Source organism: Onychomys torridus, chromosome 4 (genome assembly GCF_903995425.1).
Source record: "Onychomys torridus chromosome 4, mOncTor1.1, whole genome shotgun sequence".
NCBI classification, from domain to species: domain Eukaryota; kingdom Metazoa; phylum Chordata; class Mammalia; order Rodentia; family Cricetidae; genus Onychomys; species Onychomys torridus.
The window spans coordinates 88,608,079-88,634,649 of NC_050446.1; the positions used below are offsets into that span (position 1 = coordinate 88,608,079).

The following is a 26,571-nucleotide window of genomic DNA, read 5'->3' on the forward strand; positions in this document are numbered from 1 at the left end:
ACACATGCATACACAGACATAGACATATATGCTAATTAAAAATAAAAAGAAATCTTTAAATAAACAAAAATTCAATTTGACCAGATATTATAGCAAATGGTTAGCTTCCCTAGATCTTTGTTGGACAAGTACTTATTATTTTCCTATGCCTCCTACCAGCGACTGAATTCATAAATAAATGTAAGATTGAAAAGGATAAGTAATTGTTACCAACCCTTACTCCCACTACATTTCTGAGTGGACTGTCTTTTAAGACCCAAAAGTGTGCCTGGATCTTGCTGATTTAAAGCATACATTTCTCCTTCTTCTCCTTTTTCTCCTTCTCCTCCTCCTCCTCCTCCTCCTCCTCCTCCTCCTCCTCCTCCTCCTCCTCCTCCTCCTCCTCCTCCTCCTCCTTCTTCTTTTTTGAGTTAGAGATTGATCTTTATTCAAAACTCTGATCTACCAAGTTAGCGTTTTCCACCAACTCGGGGAGCAGAAACCTTCACAGGCTTCACAATATTTTGTTTAGGTGCTGCTTTGTTAGGGACCTTGGCAGCAGCCATTGCTTTCTTCTTGGACTCCTGCTTAACCTTTTTTCCTTCCTTGGCATCCCTGATAGCCTGTTCTTTCCTAACTTCTGTGCTTTCCTAACTGTGCTTTCCTAACTTCTGGTTTCTGATTCCTCTTAGCCATTGTATCAACAAGACATGCACCAGTGATGATAGCTCGCTGGAATTTGACTGCACGGCGGGTTCTTTTCTTTTGAATTTCTTCCAACTGTCCCTTTTTGTGTTTTCTTCTGTAGAGGACAGTCCAGTTTATCTGCCTAGGATTTTGCATTAAGACACTGGGAAACCTTCCGGTCAGTCCTGGCATAGCGGCGCCCTTGTCTGGGGTAGATCTTGTACCCGCTGAAACTGCACAGCTCGAACTTTATGGTGAAAGCTGCTGGACGGTGGGAGGAAAGATGGCAAAGAGCAAGTCTACATTTCTTTATGAATTTCAAGGTTGCATTTTATCACTCCTTTCTATAAACACAATTAGTCCATTTGAAACACATTTACCTGCTTGCATAGTTCAGAAAATTAAAGTCCCACAGAAAAAAAGTCTAGAATTTATTTAAATATTGTCATTTAAATGTGTCTGAATATATTTGATTGCCAAATAACTATGTGAAATTAGAAAACATGAGCTAATAACAAATTTTCACTAAAAAAAAATTAATCAAAAGGAGATTTGCCTTTTGACTTGAGCAGGAGGCTGGAAGTCGGAAAACACATATTCATTTCTATGGTATTTGCCAAAATCATGACTTCTCAGCACTCATTCCTTTGCCCAATATATCTGTTTGGGTACCACTCTTTGTCGGAAGATAGTCATTAATACTGGTTAGGAAAGGACTCAATTCATTCAGTCATGCATCCTGAAGATCAAGTAAGAAGTCAGCAATTAATATCCTAGAGCCAACACAACTTAAGGAGCATGTTGATACTGTTACTCCCCCAGTTATTAGCTATGTATTTTCAGACACATTACATAGCTTCTCTGAATCTATCCTTGCTCCTTAAATGAGGACACTAATTTTCTCTGAAAGGATGACTATGAGGATTACATGACAAAGTACATTCTTTTGTGTGGAGAACATTCTAAGTCTCCATAGATTTGAGTGTTGGCTTTAATCTTTGGACCACCTTGCACTTAAGAGGGGCTGCAGTTCTTAGTGGATCAGGCTGCCCCAGTTATTTCTCTTGTTACATCCAGGGCTCTCTCTGACAGTATTCCTGGGCTCTTGAAGGGGAATGTCATCATTATGGGCCATTTACTCTCACATAAGCTCATTTTCTTTATCAGAAGCAAAATTGACATGTCTGTTACCAGATCTCTTTGTGTCCCTGGATACCTCACTATGCACATGGTCCTTCCCTCTTCTTCATGCCCAGGAATGGATACTCTAGAATTCCATCATTAATGCCAAAATATCTCAACCTAATGTACAATCATGGGCTAGCATTTTTAGTAAAAAAAAGTTGTAGTTGACTTTTATTCATTGGGAAGATGGCATACACACACACACACACACACACACACACACACACACACACACATACACACAATCTTAGGCAACTTAAAAACTCCTTGGAAAACTGTCTTTGACATTCTGCATATGTGATATATTGTATAGCAACATAAACTGATAGTAGGAGATGACTCTGCAAGTTCCTTACATTAGTAATTTCTCTAGCTCTGTTCCTTTCATAAGGTGGTGGTGTGCTTTATTCCTCCCTTAAGCATGGTAGTAGGATCCTCTCTCTCTCCTGTGTTAGCTCCCCAGTCCTATAATCCATTATTCTTTTGTAGTTTTTTTTTAATCTTTAGGAGTCTGCCACCCAGCTCCCAAACAAATATACAGAAAGTTATTCCAACTTATGAATTCAAAGCCTTAGCTTGGCTTGTTTCTAGTTTAAATTATCCCATTTCTCTTTACATTTTGCTTCTGGGCTTTTTACCTTTTTTTTAGTCTATATATCTTTCTTTCCTTCTTATTCTGTGGCTGACTGTGTGGCTAGGTGGCTGGCCTCTAGCATCCTCCTCTCCTCCTTTTCTCCCTTCTTGCCCTTATCTCAAGCCTACATTTCTTCTCCTATTATTCTATCTGCCCGAAAGCCCGCCTATTTCTCTCTCCTGCCTAGCTATTGGCTGTTCAGTTCTTTATTAGAGCAATTAGGAGTTTTAGTCAGGCAAAGGAACAGAGCTTCACAGAGTTAAACAAACACAACTTAAAAGAATGCATCATTAAACAAATGTTCCACAGCATAAACAAATGTAACAATATTAAACCATTAGTCCATGACAATTTTTTCTTTTTTTAAAATTCAGATATAGAATCCTTAATACTCATATTCATGTCATTTCCTCCTTCCCTCTTCTCCCTTCAACTCCTTCTATACCCCTCACTTCCTTTCAAATTCATGGTTTCTTTTTCTTTAATGATCATTGCTACATATATGTGATAAGTACTATTTTCTGAGCCCATTTATTATTGCTTGTATGTACATGTTTTTTAGGGCAAGCCACTTGGGATTGGATGCTTTGGGGCTCATTCCTGAGAAAGCTTGATTCTCTCTCAGCAGTCATTAATTGCTTACAGCTCCTAATCTAGGGGTGGAGCCATGTGCAATTTCCCTCATCTACATTGGTATGGTGATATTTTATTTGTACTGAAATGTGATTTTATTTGTATATTAATAAAGTTGCCTAGGGGTCAGAGCAAGCCATAGCAGAAGCTGGGTGGTGGTGGTGCATGCCTTTAATCCCAGCACTTGGGAGGCAGAGCCAGGCAGATCTCTGTGATTTCAAGGCCACATTGGAAACAGCCAGGCATGGTGACTCACACCTTTAATCCCAGAAAGAGAGACTTTAATCCCAGGGAGTGATGGCAGAGAACAGAAAGATATATAAGGCGTGAAGACCAGAAACTAGAAGCTTTTGGCTGGTTAAGCATTTTGGCTGGTTAAGCATTTTGGCTGGTTAAGCATTTTGGCTGGTTAAGCATTCAGGCTTTCAAGCAGCAGTTCAACTGAGAGCCATTAGGATGAGGACTCAGAAGCTTGCAGTCTGAGGAAACAAGACTAGCTGAGGAATTGGTGAGGTGAGGAAGCTGTGGCTTGTTCTGTGTCTCTGATCTTCCAGCATTCACCCCATAACTGGCTCAGGTTTGATTTTATTAATAAGTACCTTTAAGATTCATGCTACATCTGGGGCACCAGATGTAGATGTAACCATCTTATTAAATAAGAAACACAGAGCCAATTGCAGAGTTAAAAGCCAAGAGGTCAGAGCAATAGCTGAGAGTTGAAAACCTTACCCTTCACTGCTGCTCTGTCTTTTCTCTCTGCAAGAGACCTACTTCCGGTGTCATGTCTTTTATATAGACTTTCTGTTCTGCCTTCTCATTGGTTGTAAACCCAGCCACATGACCTCCTCATCACTGCCTGTCTGTACAGACCTCCAGGACTTCTATGGTTAGTATTGAGATTAAAGGCATGTGTTGCCATGATGGCTGTATCCTTGAACACACAGAGATCCTGCCTATCTCTGCCTCCCAAGTGCTGGGATTAAAGGTGTGCATCACCACCACCACCACCACCACCACCACCACCACCACCACCACCCAGCTTCTGCTATGGCTTGCTCTGACCCCAAGGCAACTTTATTAATATACAAATAAAATCACATTTCATGTTTTCAAAATGAACAGATCAACTGAACATCGGGTGCCCATCCATGGCTGATATTTCTTCATTTCAACCCCTGCACATCTCAGGGAATGCTGTGGAAAATGAGGAAGAAAGATTCTATGAGTCAGATGATCTGTATATCTGCTGCAAGAATGTGACTTCTCTATATGAGAGGGAGGCTGCACCCATGAAATCCAAGTAATTCATTATTTTTAAAGCAGCTCTGGGAGTCAAGACATCAGAACAATGTTTGTTTTCTAGATACTTAGTCAAATAATTAATTTATGATCTGTTCTCACCCAGGGACTGACATACAGTCTCAGAAACTGAGCACTTGACAGTATTTCAAAATTCTCAGCACAGTCTGATCCTATCATGGATTTGTGAACACCACTTTTCCCAGGTAACTGAATGAGAGACAATCTTGATCCATTCATCAGTGATAAAACCAATACCCATAAATATACAAAGTGCCTTTTTTCTTGATTAAGGTAAAATTCTATCATTTGGCAAAAATCTTACCCTTAATTATCCCATGGAGCCTTGTGTTCATAATGAACTAATAGAGAGGAAAAAGTATATATAGGTATACTGGTTAGTTTTACGTCAGTTTGACACAAGCTAAAGTCATCTGAGTGGAGGGAACTTTAATTAAAAACATGCCTTCATGAAATCTGGCTGTAGGTAAGCCTAGAAGGCATTTCCTTAATTAGTGATTGATGTGAGGAAGAGGAGGGCCTAGCTCATTGTGGGTGATGTCATCCTGTAATGAGTCTTTTTCTGTCCCACCAGCCAGCTCCCAAATAATGACACTGAGACTTCTTAATTATGAAAGCTCAGCTTATTCTTAACTAGCTCTTCTAACTTATATTATCCTATTTATATTCATCTATATTCTATCTCATGGTGTTACCTCTCTTCCATCTTGCACCTCCTATTTTCTCTCTGAGTCTCCTAGAGAGAAGTTCCTTTCTCTCCCTGGAAATCTAGCCTATACCTCCTGCCTAGCTATTGACCATTCAGCTTTATATTACACTAGTCACAGCAATACATCTTCACATAGTGTACAAATATCACACAATACTATCCTGGGCAGGTAGTACTGGGTTTTATAAAAAAAAAAAACAGGCTGAGCAAGCCATGAGGAGAAAGCCAAGATTCAGCATGCCTCCATGACCTCTGCATCTACTCTTGCCTCCAAGTTTCTGACTTGCTGAGTTCCTGTCCTCACTGCTTTTGATGATGAACTATTATATGAAACTGTGAGTGAAACAAACCCTTCCCTCCCCAAGCTGCTCTGATAATGGTGTTTCATCACAGCTACCATGACCCGAAGACAATAGGTATAAAAATATGGGCTAAAAAATTAAGGAAGATGAAAAGACAGAATTTGTTTTCAATGTTTACCTTATAACTTCAAAAATACATTACATGGATATATAGATGTATATGTATATATGTATATGTTTATGTATATAGTCATTCCACATCATCAAACAAAGCCCCAGTAAGACTAGATAATGAAAGAAACATTATCCCTCTCATCATCCTAACAAAAAGAGTTTATGGTTGTTTGGCAGAGTTGAGCTATGAACAAAATAATTTTTATACTAAAATATGAAAACTTATGACAAATGTGAAGGGATAATTTCTGGATGAATCTTCCAAAATGTATGAATTAGATACATTAGAGATGTCTATACTCATGTAGAGAAAAGAAAGCATATCACTAAAAAGCATACTTTGTTCCTACCCTTTATTTTTTATTACTTGTGAATACAAACTTTTCAAATATTTATAGAAACCAAATATTTTAAAGTAACAATAATTATTTTTAATTTATTTTTAAATTTCTAAATGTATGCATGGGTGTCTCTGCATGTATGTAAATGCACCATGTGCAAATATAAATGGGTATCCAGGGAGGCCAGAAGAGGGTGTCATTGGAGCTCCTTGAACTGGAATTATGGATAGTTGTGAGTCACCATGTGTGTGCTGGGAACTGAACCCAGGTCCTCTGAAAGAGCAACAAATGATCTTAATAGCTGAGCCATTTCCCTCACCCCAAATTAATGAGTGTTAAATAAGAAATTTTTTATACTTAATTTTAATAAGTAATAAATAAGTAATTTCTTAATCAATATTCCCTCTGTTTGGAAATAAATACTTCACATTATATTCAATAGACACATGTTAAGCTGACATTCTTCTTTGCTCAAAGCAGTTACCCACCTGCCCTGTAAAATATATATAATAGACATCTCTATGGCATAATTTTCCTAGTGAGATCTGTGGAGGGCTATATTATCATTTTATAGTTGATACACTTTCCTTCAGACTTCCTTTCTATTCTTCATAATCCAAAGAAGCAGCATTAAAATCAAGGTGAGCATCAAAGAAGCAGTACAGAAGCTTTGGCACACAGACAAAGCTTGCAAGAACCATTAATCATCTCTGAGGCTTTACATTTATTAAAGACAAGTTAGTTAAAGCAGAACAGAAAACAAACAGAGTGTACTGCATCAAGGCAACTGCCCAGGCAAAATCCACGACTTTATTCTCAAATGGATTAGCGATTTGAGTTGCATCATAGACCAGGAGTGAAAGACCACAAACTATATGCTTCTGCATCGCCAGGAGGATTTCCAAGTACCTTGAGCATGCAGTAAGGATGACTTTTCCACAAATACACTGAGAACAGAACCAATGCAGATGTGGTAGCATGTTAGTAAGGTCATCTTTTGTTATCTCCTCATTTTCTGAGGCTCTTTGCAGGGTGTCAGTGCCATTAATTCTGGAGAAGGTGCTTAGCCCAGTAAATAGATCTTAATTCCATGTGCTGATTTGGTCTTCTCTGTTTACTTCATTCTGGGAAATAAACTCTGACGTGGCATCTTTCAAGGATGCAGATGCAGTTCCACAAACAGTGGGAGCATCAAATGAGTGAGTGTACAGATGACCAAGTGAGCTCACAAGACAAAGGCGAAAACTAGAATAACTAGGCTAGAGGTCATGGTCTGTAAAGACGCTTCAAAGTGTGTCTATCTAGCTAGCACAATATCTCTCTTATTCAACTTAGAAGAGTTTGGAATAAAAGCATTTTTGTTTATTTGTTTGTTTTGTTTTGTTTTTTTAAATCATCTAGTTACTAGAAGTTTATGAAAAGTATTGAGGGAGAAAAGGCCTTTTACTTTTCTTTTTAAAAATCCTCTAACATAATTTTCTTTTTTTAAAAGAAATTTTTATTCATTTTACAAAACAATCACCCCTCTTTCCTCTCCCCACACCTCCAACCTCTCCTCCACCCCCCCCCCCAGCCCCCACCCCTCACCCCCACTAATCCTTCCTCAATTCAAAAAAGGCTATCAGGTATATTTTTCTCTCACCAAAGATGATTGAAAGAGATATAGCTTATCCAGGTAGGGGGAAATGCTCAGCATAAACTAAGTAGCTTGTCTTGCACTACACATTCATGCCTGGTAGAAAAGCAATTCCACAGGCAAGGCAACAGGTGTCTCTATTATGTTTGCACAGTAGTATCCAGAAGAAAAGGGGACAATAAAAAATAGCCACACATAACACAAGATGAAGAAAATGGAGTCCAAAATTCCAAATTATAAAGGAACAAACATGCAGGCCTGCTCCTTAGGCCATAGTTCTAAGGTGGTACAAATGAGCAAACAGAATTCATTTCAAAACAATCTCATGAGTCAAGAGATGACATATCTGGTAAATAATGTTCATAGAAACAACGGGTGCCACGAAGCAGTTATTACCCCTGATTAGTAAAACAGTTTGTTTGAAAGCAGCCAGTTCAGGAGAGTACAGAAAGGAGGGCAAGCTGAAACCACGTGAGGTTTAGACTGAGAGCTATTACTTTGCAAACAAGTGATTTAAAATGGTCTGCACTAACATCATGTGCAGTCACTTTTATGTCATAGAACTCAATAAATAATGCTTTTAAAAAACTTCACAGCTCATCCTGATTTGCTTGTAACTATAGTCCGCTATTGCCTTCACGTGTATCATGTTTCCAGATACTGAGTGTTGAAAGATTTATTTGCATCCAGCTATGCCCCAGAGTAATTTTAGTTTTCATAAAGTCTAATTTCACAATTATAACCACTTGAAAAAAGTGGTACTCTTTCTATCTAATTCTGTAGGATGAATCAACATTTTTACTGTAAGTCCAATTGTCAAAAGTGGCTCTGTTTTCATATTCCTTAAACTCCATACTTAAATTTTTCCATATTAAACCCTCAACCAACAAAAGTTCAACTGTCATAAAAGATCAGTGTTACTGAACTGCCAGCATTAATCTTTTGTTTGAGATGTATAAAGACAAATAAAGGAGGCATCACAAAATGTCTCTGCAGCACAAGTATGTATTGAAATGAAAAATAACAGAACTTGCAAACACTAGTTACAGGTGAAGAAATTCCTAAATATTGAAGCTGGTGGCATTACTGTCAGGTGCTCCATAAATAAGGCCTGTACAGTACCTGACACTGGACCTTTAATTCTTGGGATGCTCTGCTAAATGAGCACGCTCCCTTGCTTGTCGGAATTCTTCATGCCCATTTCCAGAAATGTTGCTGCAGATAAGTAACACTGTCATGTTCATTTTGTCAACCAGGCACCGATTATCCTTTTCTACGTGAAGTCTGGGAACATTAGCAAGGTCAGAAGCAATCTTTCAGAAATCCTTCCCTAATGGGTCTGTGTCTGACCATTCCTGTAAAGGATGTCCATAAATAATCTTTAAGGAAATGCATATACATTTCCCAATGTTTTATACAGTCGAACCATGGAAAAAGGAAAGACCAGTAGGGCATTGGAGATTTTGAATAAAAAGGAGAACTAAGCTATTCATTATATGCATTAACTAAATACAGTGCATGTGGTACAGAGGATGACATAGCCAACTCTTTGATACACTTTTAAATGCCTTGACTTTGTATTCTTAACATCTTCCTATTTGCTTTTTTTTGTTTTGGTTTGACAAATTACTTATGAAGCACTTGCAACTGATGCACATATCACAAAATTATTTCTGCCAAGCTTCCTCTGTGACCTGCCCGTGGGACATGACAGGCTTCAAGATGCATCGCTCTATCAACCCGCATTTTTCCAGGACAATGCAAATTATGACAAATTCCATCATCCTGCATTATGTACTTCATGCTAATCTCACTAATTCTGAAGAATCAGGGGGGCTTGCTGTTCTGCTGAAGGGCATACTGTCTGATTGAATGAATGATAGGAAAAGATTTGTACCCTCCTCATGATCCCAGCTGTGGCCACCACTGTCCCACTTCTGCCAAGCAACTATTCCTACTGTGTAAGTTGCATTCCCGAGTTAGCTTTATATCAACTGAGATTTTTGACAGAAACTCCACTTTACCAGTAAAGATACATCAAAAAAAATAAAAGATGTCTGGGGATAAAATGAGGAGAGGAAATTGTACTTTTGTCTGTGGTTGGATACTTGCATCCACTTGTAAGTACTCAAAACAAAGGGTTACAATCCACTTACAATATATATGATCAAAATGAGAGAGTCTCCAGATCTGGAGCTCTTGGCTAAAGTTTCAGATACTGGGTCGCTGCCAATGGTCACCTGAGAAGTCTCTTCAAGAACAAGAGAGCTGTTCTTGAGAACAATTCTTCTAGGCTTCAGAAGGTGGCAGTAAAGCTACATGAAAGAAGCTTAAAGTCTCTATCTAGTCCATGGCTACATTGCTGAAGTAAACATGTTTAATTCCCAAAGAAACATATATTTTATCCAGTGGCATAATTTACTTATAACATTAAAACTCAAACATGGAGCAATTTGTAGCAATAACCATGATTATGCTGTTAGTGGCCCAAATGTCACTGTCTAGATGAAGTCAAATGATACCTAGCATGGAAGAGCTTCTGTGATTTATTTTTTATGATCATGGGTAGAACTTACATGTTTAAAAGGCTCACCAGAAAACTACCTTCAATAAATGCAAAAAGATGAAAAGAATGAAAGGAGCTCACAGAGAGATGATTGTAAAGAATTGTCAGAGCAATCAGGTAAATTTGAAAGGAAACACTTCCAAAAATCAGGTAACTATCATATCTCTAGTGTGATGCTTTGGATTTTAAAATATATGTCTGTGAGCAAATAACTCACCTTATAAATTAAAATGTGTCTAAACTGTTTTGTCCTTTATAAATGCTTCCTGAAATGTCAGAATAAAATAAAGGCTTTTTAATGCATGTAATGCACTAAAATTGATTATTTTAGCTACTTCTAGAAAATGTAGTACAATAAATCTGTTTTTAAGTGTTAAGACTCAAATATCCTATTCACACATATAATAATTTTCTTTTGGGGAGTTCTGGTCTAATGCATATTTCTAACTGGAAATTACAGAGTATTATAGTTCTTTTATGCCATTATCATACATCAAATTGAAATTGTTATGCATAGTCCAAAAAGGAATGTAAACTATACTAATGTTGAAAAGAAATGTAAGCTGTGCTAATGTTGACAAGGATTCTACAATGAGCATATAGTTTACCTCTTCCCTACAATAACGGCAAATTCAAGTCAGCATTTGCATTTGTGCCTTAATGGAATGCTGCATAATTGTTCTAATGTTCCAGTGAGTCACTAGGCAAACTTAATACATATACAGCACAAATCAACATTAAAGTATTTCTAAGAGGAGACAGGAAGATCTTCGGCTTTCTGCTTTACTCCCAGAGAGACTCAAGCCCCTCAGAGTAACATGACGATATGAATGTCTCTTCAGCAAAGGCAGTGGGCACACCCTATGCATGCTGTGGCTTGTTGACATGAACCAGGGCAGGCAGACACCAATAATACATGAAGTGTGGTTCAGAGGCAATTAGGATCAGTTGTCAAGGCCAGGCCATTAATGAAAGAACATGTCAGAGGAGCTGGAGACTTCAATGGTTGAGGGCAAGAAGGCGATTTAGTGTGACAGATCGAGTCCTTCCAGTGTCCTCAGTGGTACATGCTAATACCAGCCTTAACAACCTTTTGTGGCAGTGTATAATGTGACTAACATGGACTTTGATTCAGCAAAATGACTGCTGCCACTGTTAGTCTGTCTCATTTTGAACAACAGCAAAAGCATTGCTACAAATAATTACCTACTTCCATCCCTCCCTCTGCTACTAAAAGCACCTACCCTTAGCTCATGCCATTAAGGTTGAGGTGTTGATTACTGTCAGCTGATGTAAAATTTTCTTTGTAAGTACATAGAATCCTTACTAATTAACTATAATAGATTTTAGAAGGTAAAATAATCAAACCCAACCCAGTCTCATGTAGTTAATCAAAATATAAGTAAATTTGTTATAAAAGAAATGATATCTACCATATAAGGTAATGCCAGACAACAAGGGAAGTTATTTACCTGTGACACAAACCCACTAGGAGTAAATAGAGCCAACCCTTAAAGAAATGAAAGCAGCGGAGAGTAGAAAAATCACTACATTGCTACTTCTTTAAAGAAAATATTTATATTTAATTAGAATTTAAAGTAAAATCCTATATTCCCATAACCTGGCCATCAACAATATGTAGGAAACATAAATTATTTAGCTCTTTAAGGAAATTATCATGAAGGATATGTGGTTGTGAGATAGTTCATGCCATAGATGTTTATGTTATAGTGAGATGCTACATCATACTCCTACATTGTCTCTATGTTTGGAGACTAGTTGCATTTTATTCTATGAACCTCCCTTCTCATTTTATTTTTAGCTTATTTAGATAAGATCTTTTATGGAAGGAGAAAGCCACTTAGAAAAATGCCTTAAACTTACTCATAATTTCTTAGTGTCCTCCCCTACCCCATACACACACTCTTCTAGGATTCACTTCCAGCATTTTAAGTATACAAGATGATGTAGTGATGTCTTAAGGGGTGACTGTGGTATCTTTCCATGATGTGTGTACCCTCCCACACTATGTTTTGTTATGACACACTCTTCAGGTCTCATTTTCCAATCCCACGTACAAACATTTTTTTTCTTCCAGCATTGTGTTCAGGTCCCTTTGTTCATCTCCTCTATGATCTTGGCCACTGCCACTCCTTTCTCCTAATACACTATTCATTATCAGCTTCTTACTTCTTCATAAGCTCTTTTTTACTTTTCTAAAGGGACTTACAAAATCAAGCCCAAAGTATTAGCATAAGCCTAGCCAATACAAATATCTAAATGTTCACATAATCCCAAATGATTTCATGAATAATTTCTTTGATTACAAAAATATTTAGGAAAAAAACATCATGTTAAAATCTATTCTTTATAGTTCACCCAACCTAAATGCACTCAGATACATTCAGTTTTTAGTAATTTATTCTTACATTAACAATGTGCCCAATATACATTGTCTACCTATTGCTAACCGACAAAGAATTTATGTGCTGCCCTAGAGAATTTCAGTTTATCAATAGTTTCTGCTTGGTCCACCAGCAGGCCTCCTGGTGTAGGGCTAACTCTCAAATGTGGTCTATTTTGAGCCGTGATTAGCCATGGCTCTCATTCTGAGCTCCTGCTTTCTCCCACTGTTTAGGGTTAATGTTGTAGCAGACCTGAGTCAGTGGGCAGCAGGAGCTAGTTATTTTGTCTGGTGTCTAGGCTTCAAGCCACAGAGGCCTACTGCAGAGTTGGCTGTGACTCTATCCATGGGTCAGATCAAGGTTTTAGAGTTGACTAAAATAAAAATGACTTTTCTATTCATTATTTGGGGAATAAAATATTCAAATGAACCAGAAGGCAATCCCAGGAGGCTGACCACTTTAAAAAGTATATATTTCTGCAGTGAACAACATTTTGGAGTGAGCCTTTGATACTGCATTCTCCCCCCTTGCCTTGTTTGAAACCCTGGCATTTTTCATCTGTCATAATGTGTTTACTTTGAGTATAACATTTTAAAGGCATTATTTTGCCTTCTAAAAACTTACTCCTAGAAGGCTTGTTTTTCTTTACAGGCATAATTATATCTCATTTCTTCAATCATTACCTCATATTTTAATAATATGATGCCATTTGGGTATAGCTATAACCATAATAATGAACACAGAGTTCAAAGATCACTAGATATATAGACGGCATGAACCATTAGCGAGAAATATTCTACACCAAAGAGAAAACACACTACAAAACTCTGAAATCCACTATAGAATTACAAGTAAGGAATCTTTCTGTGTAATTAACATAAATCTCTTTATAAAACATGCTACTTTTAATAACAAATAGGGACGTTTTCCAGGAAAAATAAAGAATAGAACACAAATAAAATTATAATATGAATAATTTAGTTATCTCCTCATATCTCATCCTGGCATTGTGCAGCTATAATGGACCTAAACCAGAACTATTTCACTTAAAAATAGGCCTATCTCTTTTTCATATATGTCATTGAAATTCATATCATCACTTGCACACAAAAACACATAATTAATCCTAATTGTTTCCAACACTCAGAAGAAGAGATATGGAATCTGTGGTTTTCCTCTTTTATGTCTGCTAAGCCTTTCTGCCCACAAGGGCACCATTTAGTAAATGACTTCCTCTGAAACTCTGGCCTGTGCCCTCTTGGCCTGGAGTAGTTAATGCAGTTGCTGGAGGTGAGTCGCTGAATTCCTTTGTGACAGAAAAATGAAAGTCAGTGACGGTTCAGGAATGTCCTACTTTTCTATGAATGATGACCCTGAAGTTGGGCAGAAGTCACTTCTTAGAAGCAAGTCTTAACAAAGAAAATGAAGAATATGTACTATAGTAAATGCCCAGGGTGTTGGGTGGGAAAGGAAGATACAAAATTAAATGGAAGCTCAATGAAATTTTCCCAAGTGGTCATTCTTCAAATTTATGACTTTTTTCAACTCAAGATGACTTAATTCTATGATAATGTCTTGTTGTATCTTTATTTCTCTTAGTATTAAATAGGACAGCACAATTATCCCCAATTTTCTGGCATTTAACCTCTAGGTTCTAAGTTCTGCTTGAGGGAAAGAGTCCCACATCTCAATCATCCAGCTCTTTGTTCCAAATTTGGCTAACTCTGTACTTCCCTATTTGGTGTTGTAACATGAACCTTAAAAGGACTTTTAATAAAAACAAAACAAACAAACAAACAAACAAAAAATCCAGAGCCAGATATTGAGATGAAAGCTGAAAGATCTGAGAAGCAAAACAAGCCACAGACAACCTCACCTTGCCAACTCCTCAGCTGATCCTGTTTCCATGAATCCTCAGACTGAAAGCCTCTGAGTCCTCTCCCCCTGAGGGTCTCAGTTGAACTGCTGCATAGTTCCTGTCTCCTCACACCTTATATACTGTTCTCCACCCAGCCATGTCACTTCCTGGCATTAAAGGCATGGGCACTTTCTAAGCAAAGGCATGAGATCTCAAGTACTGGGATTAAGGGTATGTGTTACAACTGTTGGGCCTCTATTTTTAATCTAGTGGCTGGCTCTGTCCTCTGATGCCCAGATAAGTTTATTAGCATACACACTATATCATCACATTTCCTCCTTTTGTCTAAAATAATAAAAGAAGATTATAACTAATATAAGAAAAACATCCTTCCCTCTTTCATTTCTATGTCTTTTTTTAAAGAGTAGACTCAGTATTCTACCTCTTATCTATATCTTCTTCTCTTTTATCAAACAAGAACCCTGAACCTAATCTCTTTGCTTAGATTTTTTTCCTGACCATTATAATTTAGCAAGTTGTAACAAACCATCCTAAACAATGGCCATTATCCATAACCCATTGAAAGACCAAAAACCACCCATCCCACCTTTGGGAATGTGGACATCATGTTGTTAAAATTACTTCCTGCTGTCTGGGAGTGAAGGCATTTTTAGGGAATCCTGAAAAGAAAATTGTTGGGTTTGTCAAGCCCTTTGAGAGTTAGTTGTATCATTTGTCCAGTCTTTGCATAATGGAAAAGTGCAGAGCTTGTCTCAAGGCCTTGCTCGAGTAGTCTGTGAGGCTAGATCATCTCAGGTAGCCATCTCAAAATTGTTTTGAGCAGTCTGTAGTTCAAGTCCAATCTTTGGGTGGTATTTGTCATCATAGTGGTATTATCATTGTCTTAATGGAATCATCATTGTGGGGCCCCATCATCTTTTTAGAGACTTCAAAGTCACTGTTAGGCATAGTCATGGGGAGTAGAGGCAAGTGGATCTCTGTGAGTTCAAGGCCAGCCTGGGCTACAGAGTGAGTTCCAGGAAAGGTGCAAAGCTACACAGAGAAACCCTGTCTCTAAACCACCACCCCCGAAAAAGAAAGAAAAAAAAAAGAAAAGTTTTAAAGAGTCAAAATAAAACCAAAGAATTAGGAGATTGGTGGAAATAAAATAGTCCTTTGATTTTGGGTTTTCTTCTGCTCCATATCAAGTGGCTCTTCTGACACAAAAAAGAGATTTTTGCATTTTCTTTTAACAAGCATGCTTGGGTTTAGAGAAGGAGAGAGCAATGCTCCAACTCTAAAGCCAGCTTTCATTTTCAATTGAACTGGGACTCCATAAAGGCCATTTGCATTTTATGTCTGTAGATAACAGCAAAAACAAACACTTAGGAAGACTTATGAAATTTTATCCTGTTAGATATGGGCATCAGATGGAACACAAATCTTAAAAGGTCTTAAAAAAAACAAAACCTGGAGCCAGATATTGGGGTGAAAGCTGAAAGATCATATAAGGAGAACAAGCATAGCAACCTCATGCCTCTAACTCCTCAGCCAATTCTATTTCTATGAATTATCAGACTGAAAGCCTCTGAGTCCTTACTCTGGGGGTCTCAGTTGAACTGCTGCTTAGTTCCTGTCTCCTCATGCCTTATATACCTTTCTGTGCCCTGACATCTTACTTCCTGAGATTCAAGGCATATGTGCTTCCCAAGAAAAGGCATGAGATCTCAAGTGTTGGGATTAAAGGTGTGTGCCACCATGCCTGGCTCTGTTCCCAGTGTGGCCTTGAACTCACAGAGATTCAGATACATCTCTGCCTCCCAAGTGATAGGATTAAGGGTGTGTGCCACCATTGTCTGGCCTCTATGTCAAATCTAGTGGCTGGCTCTGATCCCCAGATAAGTTTATTAGGATACACAATATATTAGGGTACACAATATATCACCACAAGCTGTCACTGGGTTTTGACACTGTCATATCCTTAACATGCTCCAATTCTTGAATCAACTTCAAATATAGCAAATTATTTCTATTTTTCGGGATATGCATTTATTGTCCCACTATCTTTTACCTTTCTCTATATTTCATCTCTTATCCAATCCTCCCCTCTTCCCAAGTTCTACCTTGCCCTACCAGATAAGTCCAGGGAGGTGACATATTATTTATTTCCTTAGTCACAACTACAGTATGGAAGAAGCTATGTTTGCTCTTGCCTCTAGACTAGTGTTCTTAACCTGTGGGTTACAACCCTTTGAGGGATCAAATAACCCTTTCACAGGGGTCACATATCAGATATCTTGCATATTAGATATTTATGATTCATAACAGTAGCAAAATTACAGTTATGAAGTAACAACAGAAATAATATATGGTTGGGTCACCACAAAACAAGTAAATGTATTAAATGTAGTAGTATTTGGATGGTTGAGAACTACTTACTACTCTAGACTCTCCTTGCTCCAATTTCCATTTCAGCCCTATTTACAAATCGCTGTTACTAATAGAATTCTACAGTTTCTGCTTCCACATATAGCTTCTTTGGTATTGTCCTTTCAAGATCAGCTCAATGAGATCAGATTGATTAGGGCTATAGACTTTCAAAAGGAGTCTTGCTAGTGTGTCCAACCTGTGGTCCATGGCAGTATGCTTCCCAGGATAGCAATGATGGAAATCCGACACATTTGTAGACCACATCATCATGCCACAATACCAAAAGACACTGGAATAGAGAAAGTAGAGAAAAAAGCCCTCTTTGCACTTTCACAGCATCTCCTCTTGGTTGCTAAGCCTCTATTGTCTTTCCTCCCATTATTGGTGTTTGAAGATCCAGTATTATCAACATCACTTATCTTTGCTGAGTACTTGCTGTATATTATACACTATGCTATATACTTACTATATACTATGCTTGAGATGAAATGGGGATGAAAGTGTGTACAGTTCCTTTTGCATAGGTCTCATGTAGTAAAGGAGTAAAATTTGCTTAAACATTCTCAAAGACAACTATACCTGTGTCGTACAGATTAAGGGTATAGCTCAGCCAGGTCAGTGAGTTAGCGGGCATTCCTAAAATGTGAATCTTGTGCAAAGATTATACAGAAATGTATGCAAAGGTCCTATGGCACAGTGAATTCCAAGAGCTAAGCACACTACTCTGGCCACATGGCTATGTCAGCCACTTTAGGACTGAGGGATGGTTTCCAGAAGTGGCCACCTATCCTCACCTAAAATGCTACTAACTCATGCTTGAAAATTTAGAAAAAAAATGAGATTGAGCAGAAAGCTAGTATGTCCTAGTGCCCTCTGTTCCCTACTGTACTGTCAGGACTAACCAGGCTCACCTTTAGTCCTGGTCTAAGCTTCCAACTTTATTTTCACTTGTATCTGCCTTTGACCTCCCCAAACCTTTTCTTAGGCTCTACAGAAATCAGAACTTCTCATTGGCATCTCACTTCCACACCCGCAATGTTTTCCCACAACTTCTTTGGCTTACTGTAGAACCAACCTGTGCTTCAATTCTGCATCCTTCCCTGAGTCCTTTGAAATAGAAGTTCCCTTTTTCTTTACTACTTATATTCTAGGACCTAGGACCAGTAGTTTTTCCATTTTCTTTAGACATTCTAACCTCTTAGCAACTCAAGCTGACACCAGACAGCCACCACTTCCCACTTGATATTGTCAGGTACTAATAATCACCTTGGTATTCTATTCATTCAGTTACTGACTTAACTCCTGTCTCACTGTTTTCGTGACTTATCCTATCAACATGCTTGGTGGCTTCTACATGTGAGCAGATCATCTATCTGGCAAGATTTGAAGGGGCTCCTCCAAAATTCACATGTTAGAAATTTAATTCATAAATTGATATGTTAATAGGACTTGGTAAATATTTAGGAGGAGATAAAATCATAATAGTAGAGTCCCAATGCCTTAATATAAGGGGGAAGAGATACAAAGACAAAAGGTAAAAAGAGGCAGGAATCCACCCCTGAGCTAGCATTCTTGAATAGTTTCATCACATGGTACCCTTTGTCATGTTATGATATAGCATAAAGTCCTCAGTAGATGCAGAGCCCTTCAAAACTACACCTAACCTTCTATTGCTGAATAATTCAAGAGAAAAACAACTACACTGATATCACAATAAATTTGGTTACAAATTTCTGGTGCCTAATCACACTACGTTTCCCCAGTGTCCCAGATTCCTTTCTGTTGCTGTGACAAAACACTCTGACCAAAAGCTTCTTTTTAGGGAGGAAAGTAATTATTTCAGCTTACATGTAACTGTGAACTCAAGGCAACAACCTGAGGACAGGAATTATGGAGGAACACTATTTGCTGACTTGCATTTTGGCTTACTTAGACTCTGGCTCAGCTGAGTTTCCTATACTGTCCAGGAACACCTGCCTGGGGAATGGTGCCACTCACAGTGGGCTGGACCCTCCTACATTAATTAACAATAAAGACACATATCCCCAGTCCAATCTTATAAAAACAGTTAATTACTCAATTGAGACTCCTTTCTTAGGGGACATTGACAGTTAATGCTAGCCACTGCACTTAGTATTTAAAATTTCTCACTCTCTTAACAATCATTTTATATTTTACTTTCTCAAAATTGATAGCATAGCTTCTTGTTTTATTTCCCTAGAGAGAATTTACAAACTGATATCCCATCATGCTGAATCTTCCTGTAGATCATGATGGAATCATTCTTCTCCCATCCAAGACTAATCATTCCACTACAAGTCCCCACTCACTCAACATCATGGAGACTTTTATTCTGAAACTATTTTTTATTACCGTGTGTATTGCTTAATTAGAATGCGTTACAACTGTTAATATGTAAAACATGTTGTAATCACTCCCATCCTAAACACAGTCTTTTCTTATTCTACTTCTCATATCCAGTTTCTTCTGTCAACAAGACAATATTTCAGCTCCCTTTAATAGCAAATCCCTTCAAGTCAGAGCCCATAGTCACTGTCTCTCCTCCCATTTCTACTGTGAATGGTATCTGCCAGGCTTTTTTCCCCAACTACTCACACCTTTATGAACCACTAGGTTCAGTTTCTGACACCATCCTTTTCTATTTAGAACACTCTGTCCCATTACCTGATTGTTTTTTAAACAAATATCTTTATTTTTAAATGAAATGTAATTCATCATTCTTTTCCCTTTCCTCCTCCAACACTTTCCATGTCTCCCTCCACCATTGCTCTCTCTCTCAAATTTGTGACCATTTTCCTTTGTTATTGTTACATATATATGTGCATACATAGGTATGCACAACCTGCATGCACCTGTTTAGTATTGCTTGTGTGTATATTATTTCAGAGCTAACCACTTGCAATTGGATAATTAAGAAGCTCAGCAAAAAGCACAGGGACAAATAGCCAAATGAATGGAAGCACATGAATTATGAACCAAAGGCTGTGGAGCCCCCAACTAGATCAGGCCCTCTGGATAAGTGAGACAATTGAATAGCTTGATCTGCTTGGGAGGCTCCCAGTCTGTGGGACCAGGATCTGTCCTTAGTGCATGAGCTGGCTGTTTGAAACCTTGGGCTTACACAGGGACACATGCTCACCCTGGAAGGAGGGGACTGGACCTGCCTGTACTGAATCCACCAGGTTTAAATGAATCCCCAGGGGTGCCTTGATCCTGGAGGAAATGGGAATGGAGGGGAGGGGCTAGGGGGAAGGTGGGGGTGAGGGCGGGAGGGGGGAGGACAGGGGAACCCATGGCTGATGTATAAAATTTAAAACACATAATAATAAAGAAAAAAATTTAAAAATAAATAAATAAATAAATAAAGAAAGAAAGAAAGAAAGAAAGAAAGAAAGAAAGAAGAAAAGAAGAAGCTCATCAGTGGGAACAATGAATTCTCCCTCTCTCAGAAGTTCTTGGCTGCCTATTGTTCTTAGTCTAATGGTGGGGACCTGTGAGATAGCCCCCTTCTATAATAGCATGTCTACTGGTATTGTTGAGTTATCATGTGTGTAGATTCCTTGTGATTTCCAGGACACACGATCTCATTGCAGATTTTCTAGTCCTCTGGCTCTTATAATCTTTCTACCCTTTCTTCTAAGATGTTTTCCTGAGCCTTAGATGAGGAAGCTGGGTTGTAGTTGTATGTATTACACCTGGAAGCCCTAGAGTAAGTTGTAGTTGCATCTGTTGTGCCTGGGAACCCTATTATAAGTTGTTCTGTGCATTTGACCAGTGCAATGTATTGTGGCTGTAGTACAGAGAGAAGAAATGGAGAGTGGGCAGTGAGTTACTTGGGTGGGGCAGAGGGTTATCATATACTGTTCATAAACCACACATAACAACTTCAATTTTATTGTGAATTTAGTGGGATTTACTGAATTTTGTGATCAAATTTTCATTACTTGATGATAATTGTGAATTCTATGTGAAGAATAAATTATAAGAGAGAGAAAAAAATAAGTATGGAAACTTGGCCACAGGCTTGCTATACACCATAGAGAAGAGAGAGGGCAACATGGAGGATGAGTGTGTGAGTGGAGATGACAGGCTGCAGGCAGATGGAAATGGACAAATTATGGAACACAGGTAGTGAAATGTGTTGATGAGGCAATGGACAAGGAAGGAATATGAAAAAATTCCAGTTTCTGATATGATAAATGAAAGACTATTTATGTTGTTTCCTGAGATGGAGAAGAAGTAAATTGGTCTAGGAGATGTGTGGGGATGAACTAAGTTTACATAACTTCACATAGCAAATTTTCTATGCTCCTGTGCTGGGTCTGGCTATTTCTCACATAGCTTTAGTGACTATCTCCTTAGGTCCTTTCCAAGGGCTGGTGCTTTCAAATATTATCTGCAACATTTAGCTTTCAAATATTATCTGCAACATTTAAGAAATGAAGCATGCCCCTGATCATGTTCTCCTGTGCCTATGTGAGAGATCAGACACATATGATTGTGTCATTGTACTGTTTCTTAGATATTACCCACCATGCTTCCCACCTTACAGAATATCATTAGGTAGAATCACTAAGATATCTATCATCTTCTTACAGAATATGAGAGAAATCATCTGTTGTCTTTGTGTCATTACTGTATTATTACACTGCAATTACTAAAATTATTTCTTTATGTGAGCAACCACAAAATGTCTTGCTTCCAGGTTTTAAAGAAAGAAGCTTCAAAAATGATTCCTTAACAATTTAACACATGCAATGTACTTTGATAATATTTTTTTGAATTATCCTCTCTTAATTCTCTTTCTTCTCTTGCCAAATCTCTACTTCCCAACAACCTCCCCTTCACTTACTTCTCTCTGTCTCTGTCTTTGTCTCTCTCTCTCTCTCTCTCTCTCTCTCTCTCTCTCTCTCTCTCTCTCTCTGTGTGTGTGTGTGTGTGTGTGTGTGTGTGTGTGTGTGTGTGTGTGTGTGTGTAGCCTGTCCTGGAACTCATTCTGTAACCCAGACTGGCCTCAAACTCACAGAGATCTGCCTGCCTCTGCCTCCCAGTGCTGATATTAAAGGTTAAAGGTTTGTGCCACCACTGCCTGGCTTAAATAGGGTTTCTTACATGAATGTAGGAGGGGAGCTATTCAGCTCATCAAGGGCAACTTACCATACTATATCACACATCACTTGGAATATTACTCCTATCCCCACCCTCTCCAAGCAACCATTAGCTGCCTAAAGCTCTTCAGGGAAGACTGGAGCCTTAGTAACACCCTTCCTCCACATGATAGAACATTGGTGGGCATAACTTTTCCAGGTTTTGGGCAGGTACTCATAGCTTCTGTCTGTTTATGGTTGCAACAGCCTTGTTACATACAGAAAATAGTGTTCCTTCCCATCTTTTAGCTTTCACACTCTTTCTAGCTATCTTCCATGATATTCTTTGTTCTTTGAGCCTTGGAAGGGGTGATATTGGTGTTCTGTTTAGGGGTGATAAGTCAACAGTCACTTAGTCTCTGTACTTTGATCAGTTATGTGTCTATAAATTAACCTTCTCCCAATTGTAAAACAGAAGTTTGAGGCTATAGATCCAAAAGCATGTCTTCAAAACTAAAACAACAACAAAAACTTGGAGAAATAAATAATAATGATAACAGAAGAAAATGATAAAAATTTAAAGATTCAAAAATTAATTCCAACATATAGTTGAAATGTAATCTACAGATAATACATTTGTTAAAATATATGCATACAAAAATACAATTAATATATAGCATTCAACTGTTGTTTGGAATTAAGCCAAACCATATTAAATACCACATCTTTCATAACAAAAAAGAAAAGTTCCCCTCTAATATAAATATATACTTGGGTGTATTTATTTTCTCATTTTCGGCTATCATTTTCAAAGTGTGCTATATTTTCTGTGTAACACATTTTTCATCTGCCCAATTACTGGCAATCTTTTTTCTTCTATCAAAATGATCATTTGTTTCTTTATTGTGGGGGATGAGACCTCCTTTCATTGTTCCAGCTCACAAGCTGTGCAGATCCTACCCACTGTTCTTGCCTCTAGCACTTCACATTATTGGTGTATTATTTCATGCATGCCCTACTCTTTTATCAATTGCTTTTGAAGTAATGTTAATAGACTAGAAAATTGAGACATTTATGAAGTATAGGCAGTGTTTATGAAAAAATCCATAAAATATGACACAGGCAAGACAAGATAAAAGCAGCATTTTAATAGATTATGGCAAAGAGATCCTGTCAGACTTGACAACTGACTCCTTCGAGATCACTAATTTTTATAGGATTAATTCTGTGGTATAAAAAATGAAGTTAAATGTCCTAATTAATCTGTAAATAGCACACCCACAATTAAACCTTGTGGCCCCTTCTTGGATTGGGGTTGCAATGATTTTTGAAAAGTAATTATCTCATATTCATAATGAAAGAGGTTTTTCTTTTCCTTTTCTTTTTTTTCCCCTTGTGACATTTCAGCTAAATATTCACCAGCATTCGAACTTGAATAGAAGTCTTCTGAACACAAATTGGCTCACAGCTTGGTGTGGAATTACACCAATCTGTGTGAACGATGCATTTTGAGTTGTTTATGTAAAAATGAAGTTTGAAGACACAATCCGGGAGTTTATTGGATTAACTGTGGAGGACAAAAGCTAGAGTTTCTCTATTTGGGGACAATTCTCTTTGTTTCACAATTTGCAGCACCCCAAAATGCAAGCTTCTGTCTCTTATGGAGACGTGATGAGGGGAGCCCTGTCTCTGCTGAGGGAGTTCAACAGTATAGTGCGTAAATGAATGAACAGATAAATATGTCATAAATAAACAAGGGCATTGTATGGCCATCACAACACTGTGGCAGGGCACTCGAGAAACATTGGCTCTAGTCCTCTTCCTTTCTTCTACCTTTCATTTTGTACTTTAAAACTTTATTTTTATTTCAATTGGTTTTTATTTTTTTTGAGACAGCATCTAATTTACACTAGACTAACCTGGCTGTGTAATTGAGGATGACTTTGAACTTTTGATCCTCCTACCTCTACCTCATGGGTGCTGGGATTACAGGCATGCACACCATACATGGCTTATGTAATGATGAGGTCAAACCTAGGGCTTCTGACATGATAAAGAAGCACTCTATCAACTGAGCCACATCCTCAAACTTGGATTTTATAAAACTTTCTGTAAATGTACAATGTTACATGCATGTAATCATATGGAAATACTATACTTTGTTAAACACAAAACATTCTAGAATATTTTCAAAAGAATGGGTGTTAACAATAAATAATGCATGCTAAGCTTTGGGATTTGCATTCACTATTTCATCAAATCCTGAGAAACACTCTAATGACAGGTATTATTGCTACCACTTTGTTAAAAATAAAATCATAGAGGGTCAGAGACATTAACAGGCTTTTCCATATCTCACAGATGCCCCTTGACTTAAGATGAGGTTAAGTCCTTATAAATTTATGCTATGGTGAAGATTTCATAGGCTGGAAATGGGTTTTCATATGGCTCATCTGCTGAACTCTGTACAGCACAATGCTCGGAAGAGGGCTGTTGTCTCCGACAACCACACAATTAACTGGGAACTGTGTTCTGATGTTGCTGTCTAGCATCACACAAGGTGATGTCCAGAAGCACACAAATATACTATGCTATATACCCACAGACTTGGACTAGATCAAAATTCAAAACTGAAACATGGTTTCCATGGAATGTTCCTTGCTTTTGTACTATTGTAAAGTCAAAAAGTTATCGACAGAACTCTTTTAATCACTGAAATTGTGTATAGTGATGGTAGAGAAGATTGTGGAAGCCAGATTCCAGGCTTAAAATTCTGTGCATTTTTCACTGTCACTAAATCAGAGATTATGTTTTTATAATCAGAAACAGCCCACTGATAAAGTAAAATATTCTAACAGTGTCAGACACATATAAATTATTCAGGTTAGTAGGTTCTCAAGTAAGAAAAACAAAGAGTTCGGTGAAATCTTGTTTTGTTTTCCTACTAAACTGAAATGCCTAAGGTTGTATAAGAACAAAACTGCTACACTGAGAGTGAACTGTCCAAAACACGTGGACCTTTGATAAAGAACCCACATCCAAATTACAGCAAATGGCTGTTTAGGTCTTCTGAGAATTTAGGTTGTTTCTTTGGTGGAGGGACAGTTGTTATGTAAAACATGGCCATATAATATCTTACAGGCTGTCTTCAGACTCACAAACCTCCCACCTCAACCTCCCCAAGTGCTGGGATTAAAAGGCAAGAGACACCTTATCTGACTGAATATTGTCTTTCTTTTTTTGAGAAACAAGTGGGGGATCACCTTTTAAGAGAGGCTAGTCATTGTCTTCATTAAGTGCTAATAGAAAACAAAGCTGAGTGTTAATTCTCCATTTTTAGAATTTATACTTAAGGTCATATGTAAGCACTATCAAAGATAACAGTGTGGTGAACTATTTCCTTTTCTTATGTCAAGAGATTTTTAAATTGTCACTACTTGGGACATAATACAAATATAAAGAAGGTGAATATCTAGAAATAAAAATTTAGTTTTCTGATGTTTAAAGTTATACATAAACTGCTAGAGTATTTTTGCCCTACCTGATTAATCTGAAGAAAAAACTCATTTATCTGTTTATCTACAGGCAGAATTATCTAGGGAATCTCTCACATGTCACACAAAGAAATTTGTTCAGTATTTTGTTGCACAGTCCTCACTGGAACTAGGATTTCTGATTCCGAATCCAAGTTCCTTTTCCAACATATTACTTGGTTTTATTTGCCTATTATTTGGTCAAGACCTTGGGTGTATGTATTCCAAGATTTGAGAACACCTTATGATGGAACATCCTTCAACAGGTAAGATATTCAGGGACAGATAGGCTCAGTGTTATAGACAGGATTTTGAAAAGACACACTAAGCTGACAGAAAGAGAAAATAATAAATGACATGCTTTTCATCTCTAAACTCTCTAATTCCAAGAAAACACCCTAAAGCTTTTGCCTTGGGTAAAAAATATTTGAAATGCCAAATCTGGTTATCAATAGGTCTCTGTGTGTGTTGGGAAGGATTACTGTGGCTAAGTATAGTGTAAGCCTGTTCATACGCAGCATTACTTCTGATGTTCCAGTAAGAATGCTCATCTTGATATTTCAAGTGATACTAACCCAAGGAAAAAAGAAAAAAGAGTATGTTTAAGGCATTCTTCAAAGCTCATCTCTATGAGGCTGTTTTGATGGTTAAACAAGGTAAAAGAAAAGAAGCAAGCTGCAGCTGAGTTGGTTTCTTTCACATCCAATGACTACAGATTTCAGGTAGACATGACAAACTTACAAAGATTGATAATCAGATTTGTAATTCTGCTTATTTTATACCATAAAATTGTCCTAGAATTGAAAATAGAAGTAAGTTATTCACAGAGGGACACTTATGGTGTTACTATTTCCACAGGTTCATATGAGAAGTTGTAAATATCCCCCTGACATGGTGTACATACCATGCAGTTTCATGTGACCAAACTGCGTACTTAATAATGCTAAAGACCTATGCATAAATATTTCAAATATTTGAGAACATTTATTGAATAAACAAACTTGAATATTTTTGAGACAGGTTGATTCTATAGTACATGATGTTTTATTTTAATTATTTTTAAAGGGCACA

General features: G+C 37.7%; 1 pseudogene; it reads right to left on the bottom strand.

Moving 5' to 3' along the window:
• Positions 1-412: 412 nt before the first annotated feature.
• LOC118581862 lies at positions 413-6,851 on the bottom strand (annotated as a pseudogene).
• Between the last annotated feature and the right edge of the window lie 19,720 nt (positions 6,852-26,571).